The sequence below is a fragment of the Triticum dicoccoides genome, chromosome 7A (genome assembly GCF_002162155.2).
Source record: "Triticum dicoccoides isolate Atlit2015 ecotype Zavitan chromosome 7A, WEW_v2.0, whole genome shotgun sequence".
Taxonomy (NCBI): Eukaryota; Viridiplantae; Streptophyta; class Magnoliopsida; order Poales; family Poaceae; genus Triticum; species Triticum dicoccoides.
The window spans coordinates 199,140,783-199,148,308 of NC_041392.1; positions in this window are offsets into that span (position 1 = coordinate 199,140,783).

A 7,526-nucleotide genomic window follows, 5' to 3' on the forward strand; every position below is an offset into this window, starting at 1 on the left:
TCCGGCCAATAACCAACAGCGGGATCTGGATACCCATGTTGGCTCCCACATGTTCCACAATGATCTCATCGGATGAACCACGATGTCGAGGATTCAAGCAATCCCGTATACAATTCCCTTTGTCAATCGGTACGTTACTTGCCCGAGATTCGATCGTCGGTATCCCAATACCTCGTTCAATCTCGTTACCGGCAAGTCACTTTACTCGTACCGTAATGCATGACCCCGTGATCAACCACTTGGTCACATTGAGATCATTATGATGATGCATTACCGAGTGGGCCCAGAGATACCTCTCCGTCATACGGAGTGACAAATCCCAGTCTCGATTCGTGCCAACCCAACAGACACTTTCGGAGATACCCATAGTGCACCTTTATAGTCACCCAATTACGTTGTGACATTTGGCACACCCAAAGTATTCCTACAGTATCCGGGAGTTACACAATCTCATGGTCTAAGGATAAGATACTTGACATTAGAAAAGCTTTAGCAGACGAACTACACGATCTTGCGCTATGCTTAGGATTGGGTCTTGTCCATCACATCATTCTCCTAATGATGTGATCCCGTTATCAATGAAATCCAATGTCCATGGTCAGGAAACCATGACCATCTATTGATCAACGAGCTAGTCAACTAGAGGCTTACTAGGGACATGTTGTGGTCTATGTATTCACACATGTATTACGGTTTCCGGTTAATACAATTATAGCATGAACAATAGACAATTATCATGAACAAGGAAATACAATAATAACCATTTTATTATTGCCTCGAGGGCACATTTCCAACAGTCTCCCACTTGCACTAGAGTCAATAATCTAGTTCACATCACTATGTGATTGTAATGAATCCAACACCCATAGGGTTTGTTCATATCTTCCTTGTGAGAGAGGTTTCTTAGTCAATGGGTCTGAACCTTTCAGATCCATGTGTGCTTTGCAAATCTCTATGTCATCTTGTAGATGCAGCTACCACGCGCTACTTTGAGCTATTCCAAATAACTGCTCTACTATACGAATCCGGTTTACTACTCAGAGTCATCCAGATTAGTGTCAAAGTTTGTATCGACGTAACCCTTTACGACGAACTCTTTTACCACTCCATAATCGAGAAAATTCCTTAGTCCACTAGTTACTAAGGATAAGTTTGACCGCTGTCATGTGATCCATTCCTGGATCACTCTTGTACCCCTTGACTGACTCATGGCAAGGCACACTTCAGGTGCGGTACACAACATAGCATACTGTAGAGCCTACGTATAAAGCATAGGGGACGACCTTTGTCCTTTCTCTCTCTTCTGTCGTGGTCAGGTCTTGAGTCTTACTCAATACTCACACCTTGTAACACAGCCAAGAACTCCTTCTTTGCTGATCTATTTTGAACTCCTTCAAAATCTTGTCACGGTATGTATTCATTTGAAAGTACTATTAAGCGTTTTTGATCCATCCTTATAGATCTTGATGCTCAATGTTCAAGTAGCTTAATCCAGGTTTTCGATTGAAAAAGACTTTTCAAATAACCTTGCATGCTTTCCAGAAATTCTACATCATTTCTAATCAACAATATTAACAACATATACTCATCAAAAATTCTATAGTGCTCCCACTCACTTCTTTGGAAATACAAGTTTCTCATAAAGTTTGTATAAACCCAAAATCCTTGATCATCTCATCAAAGCGTACATTCTAATTCCAAGATGCTTACTCCAGTCCTTGCAAGGATTGCTAGAGCTTTGCATACTTGTTAGCATCTTTCAGGATTGACAAAACCTTCTAGTTGTATCACATACAACCTTTCCTCAAGAAAATCGTCGAGGAAACAATGTTTTGACATCCTATCTGCAAGATTTCATAAATAATGCAGTAATTGCTAACATAATTCCAACAGACTCTTAGCATCGCTACGAGTGAAAAAGTCTCATCGTAGTCAACTCCTTGAACTTGTCGCGAAACATCTTAACGACAGGTCAAGCTTTCTTAATGGTGACACTTATCATCATTGTCCGTCTTCCTTTTAAAATCCATCTGCACCTAACAGCCTTACGACCATCAAGTAGTTCTTTCAAAGTCTATACTTTGTTTTATACATGGATCCTCTCTCGGATTTTATGGCCTCGAGCCATTCGTCGGAATCCGGGCCCACCATCGCTTCTTGTAGCTCGTAGGTTCATTGTTGTCTAGCAACATGACTTCCAAGACAGGATTACGTACCACTCTGAAGTAGTACACATCCTTGTCGACCTATGAGGTTTGGTAGTGACTTGATCCGAAGTTTCATGATCACTATCATAAGCTTCCACTTCAATTGGTGTAGGTGCCACAGGAACAACTTCCTGTGCCCTGCTACACACTAGTTGAAGTGACGGTTCAATAACCTCATCAAGTCTCCACCATCCTCCCACTCAATTCTTTCGAGAGAAACTTTTCCTCGAGAAAGGACCCGTTTCTAGAAACAATCACTTTTGCTTCCGGATCTTAAATAGGAGGTATACCCAACTATTTTTTGGTATTCTATGAAGATGCATTTATCCGCTTTGGGTTCGAGCTTATCAGCCTGAAACTTTTTCACATAAGCATCGCAGCCCCAAACTTTTAAGAAATGACAGCCTAGGTTTCTCTAAACCATAGTTCATACGGTGTCGTCTCAACGGAATTGTGTGGTGCCCTATTTAAAGTGAATGCGGTTGTCTCTAATGCCTAACCCATAAACGATAGTGGTAATTTGATAAGAAACATCATGGTATGCACCATATCCAATAGGGTGCAGTTATGATGTTCGGACACACCATCACACTATGGTGGTCTAGGCGGTATTAGTTGTGAAACAATTTCCACAATGTCTTAATTGTGTACCAAACTCATAACTCATATATTCATCTCTATGATCATATCATAGACATTTTATCATCTTGTCACGGCGATCTTCAACTTCACTTTGAAATTACTTGAACCTTTCAATAATTCAGACTTGTGTTTCATCAAGTAAATATACTCAGTATCTACTCAAATCATCTGTGAAGTAAGAACATAACGATATCCACTGTGCGCCTCAACACTCATTGGACTACACACATCAAAATGTATTACTTCCAACAAGTTGCTTTCTTGTTCCATCTTACTGAAAACGAGGTCTTTCAGTCATCTTGCCCATGTGGTATGATTTGCATGTCTCAAGTGATTCAAAATCAAGTGAGTCCAAACGATCCATCTGTATGGAGTTTCTTCATGCATGTCTACCAATAGACATGGTTCACATGTCTCAATCTTTTAAAAAACGAGTGAGTCCAAAGATCCATCAACATGGAGCTTCTTCATGCGTTTCATACCAACATGACTCAAATGGCAGTGCCACAAGTATGTGGTACTATCATTACTATCTTATATCTTTTGGCATGAACATGTGTATCACTACGATCGAGATTCAATAAACCATTCATTTTAGGAGGAAGACCATTGAAGGTATTATTCAAATAAACAGAGTAACCATTATTCTCCTTAAATGAATAACTGTATGGCGATAAACATAATCCAATCATGTCTATGCTCAACGCAAACACCAAATAACAATTATTTCGGTTTAACACCAATCCCGATGGTAGAGGGAGCATGCGATGTTTGAAGATATTATTCAAATAAACAGAGTAACCATTATTCTCCTTAAATGCCACTGTTGGGGAACATAGCAATAATTCAAAAAATTTCCTACGTGTCACCAAGATCAATCTAGGAGATACTAGCAACGAGAGAGAGGGAGTGCATCTTCATACCCTTGAAGATCGCTAAGCGGAAGCGTTCAAGAGAACGGGGTTGATGGAGTCGTACTCGTCGTGATCCAAATCACCGATGATCCTAGCGCCGAACGGACGGCACCTCCGCGTTCAACACACGTACGGGACGGAGACGTCTCCCACGCCTTGATCCAGCAAGGAGGAGGGAGAGGTTGAGGAAGAGAGCTCCAACAGCAGCACGACGGCGTGGTGGTGGAGTGGCAGTTCTCCGGCAGGGCTTCGCCAAGCTCACGCGGAGGAGGAGAGGTGTTGGGGAGGGGAGGGGCTGCGCCTTGGATGTGGGTGTGCAGTCCTCCCTTTGCCCCTCTATTTATGGGGGAAGGGGGCGGCGGCCAAGGGGGAGGGGGCTTGCCCCCCAAGCCAAGGGGGGGCTTTAGGGTTCCCCCCAACCCTAGGCGCATGGGCCCTTGGGGTTTGGCGCCCCGGCCCACTTGGGGCTGGTTCTCTTCCCCTTACAGCCCATAAGGCCCTCCGGGAGAGGTGGCCCCTCCCGGTGGACCCCCGGAACCCCTCCGGTGGCCCTAGTACAATACCGATATGCCCCCGAACCTTTCCGGTGACCGTATGACAACTTCCCACATATAAATCTTCACCTCCGGACCATTCCGGAACTCCTCGTGACGTCCTGGATCTCATTCGGGACTCCGAACAACATTCAGTAATCACATACAAGTCTTCCTAATAACCGTAGCGTCATCGAACCTTAAGTGTGTAGACCCTACGGGTTCGGGAACCATGCAGACATGACCGAGACAACTCTCCGGCCAATAACCAACAGCGGGATCTGGATACCCATGTTGGATCCCACATGTTCCACGATGATCTCATCGGATGAACCACGATATCGAGGATTCAAGCAATCCCGTATACAATTCCCTTTGTCAATCGGTACGTTACTTGCCCGAGATTCGATCGTCGGTATCCCAATACCTTGTTCAATCTCGTTACCGGCAAGTCACTTTACTTGTTCTGTAACACATCATCCCGTGACTAACCCTTAGTCACATTGAGCTCATTACGATGATGTCTTATCGAGTGGGCCCAAAGATACCTCTCCGTCATACGGAGTGACAAATCCCACTCTCGATTCGTGCCAACCCAACAGACACTTTCGGAGATACCTGTAGTGCACCTTTATAGTCACCCAGTTATGTTGTGACGTTTGGCACACCCAAAGTGTTCCTATAGTATCCGGGAGTTGCACAATCTCATGGTCTAAGGAAAAGATACTTGACATTAGAAAAGCTTTAGCAAACAAACTACACGATCTTGCACTATGCTTAGGATTGGGTCTTGTCCATCACATCATTCTCCTAATGATGTGATCCCGTTATCAATGACATCCAATGTCCATGGTCAGGAAACCATGACCATCTATTGATCAACAAGCTAGTCAACTAGAGGCTTACTAGGGACATGTTGTGGTCTATGTATTCACACATGTATTACGGTTTCTGGTTAATACAATTATAGCATGAACAATAGACAATTATCATGAACAAGGAAATACAATAATAACCATTTTATTATTGCCTCTAGGGCACATTTCCAACAGAAGGCATCGGCGAGGCCGTTCTTTTTCACACTCGTTGCGTCGTGAAGGATCGGTGTGTCAATTTGACGATTGATGAAGGTTCTGCAGTCAACATGATAAGCATCGAGGTGGTGAAAAATTGGGGCTGAATATGGCGCCTCTTGAAAGACCGTACACGTTGAAGTGATTCAATGGTGTAATCAAAATTATGAATCAGATTTTGCTAATTTTTGATTTGGGAAAATATTGTTGTGTGGAATTTTTTCACGTTTCTCTAGTGCTCATGGTGTCATGCCATCTGCTACTTGGGAACCCATGGTGCACACGCGTCGGTGCTATTTGGAATGTCAAGAAAAATAGTTTCTCCTTTTCATGGAAGGGTCAAAGAATTTGTTTTATTCCTATGCCAGTGGATGTGTTCACAAAGGATTGGAAAAGTCGTTTGCTGAAAAGAAGGGAAGAACAAGAAGAAATAAAGGAAGAAAACAATGCACCAGTACAGGGGCTGAATCTTTTGGTGGATAAGGTGCAAGAGGATGGTGGTGCAAAGGGGCAGCAATGGAGTGTTTTTAAAACATAGTGTAAGATCAAAAATCATGCTTGGAAGATGATAATTGATGGTGGCAGCTTTACCAACGCCATTAGCAAAGATCTAGTGGAAGCTTTGGGTCTGTACATGTGGCGGCATCCACGGCCGCACCACATGGAGTGGTTGTACAATTCCGGTAAATTAAAAATCACACACAAGGTACGCGTAACATTTGCAGTTGGAGATTACATTGACAAGGTGGACTGTGATGTCGTGCTGATGGACGCGTGTCATTTACTATTAGGAAGACCATGACAATATGATCATGATGCTGTACACGTAGGGAAATCCAACACTTACACATTTATGCATGATGGAAGGCGACACATGCTGAAACCAATGGCAGAGAAGGAAATCAAGATAGAGCTACAAATTACGGAGAAGGGGGTGCACAAAATTGACACGAAACCAGGGACGGTTTCGCTTCAAGGGCGAGAGGATGATATGACCATGGTGACACACGGTAATTCAATGAAAGAGATGAGTGGTAATTTAATTACTCGCTCAAACTATGGTACAAAGAACTATAATATATCTTGTCGGAGCAGACCTAGTGCAATGCAACATAATATTCACCGTGGAACGGACGGAAAGTTGCGAGTATTATGTGGTCCAAAAATAAGAGATGAAAATAAATATGTACAAGTGCTAGGGGTTCACAACAACATTATTCAACCGATGACGAGCAAGGAACCAGAACCAGAAGAAGTGCAACCCAGAACTCCACCAGAATGGATCAGGATCGGTGCAATTTTGATTGCCGTGGAACAAGGCGTTTGCATGCAATCTCAAACGTGCATGCATACGTACAAGATTGTCAACTAGAATATTTTATTAGGAAGGTTTCTTAGATAGAGTAGTAATCACGGTTTGCCTAGTTTGTTAAGATTTTGATTCCTTCAAAGTAGTTCAAGTCTTGCATGACTTGTTTAGGAAGATATTTGTGTTAGTTCTTTTTTTCTTGTTGGCACGGACGTGAGTCGGCTATTTAAATGCCAGGCTACGGCCGTGTATAGGGGATCAGTTTTGAGTTTTGTTTCGAGTATGAGATATACAGAAAAACGTCCGAGTTACGAGCGGTCAAATCTTGTGTATTATTTGTGAATTTTCCATCGTGGAAATTTACTAGCAACGGAGGGTTGATCATTACATCGATGCCTACGTGCTGATCCGAGGGGGTCATTATTTTTGTTTGTGTATTTTCGTACACAGGTGAAAATTATCTTGAAGGTAGCGAGGAGGAACAAGGGGACGAACTGTTGATCAAGCATCGTTGTGAAAGATCGGGCCATCTACACGCGCGAATTAGCATCTCGTTAGTCCGTGCCTCATCAGTTTCCGACGCCATCAGCCACATCAAAACCAAGGCTCAGGAGGCACCTCCATGGTGGCATGCAGATCTTTGTGGAGATCATAAATACACAAGATCATATGAGAACCAGAAGACGACGATCCTTGGCGAGATCCTTGCAAAGGAAATCCACGAGACCCCCGGCAAGATCCTTGTCGGGGACGACCGCGATGCCACAGCAAGATCCTTGCCGGGCACCCGGCAATACCCTTGCCGAGGACATCTGCGGGGCCACAGCCAAGCCCACGTTTACCAAGAC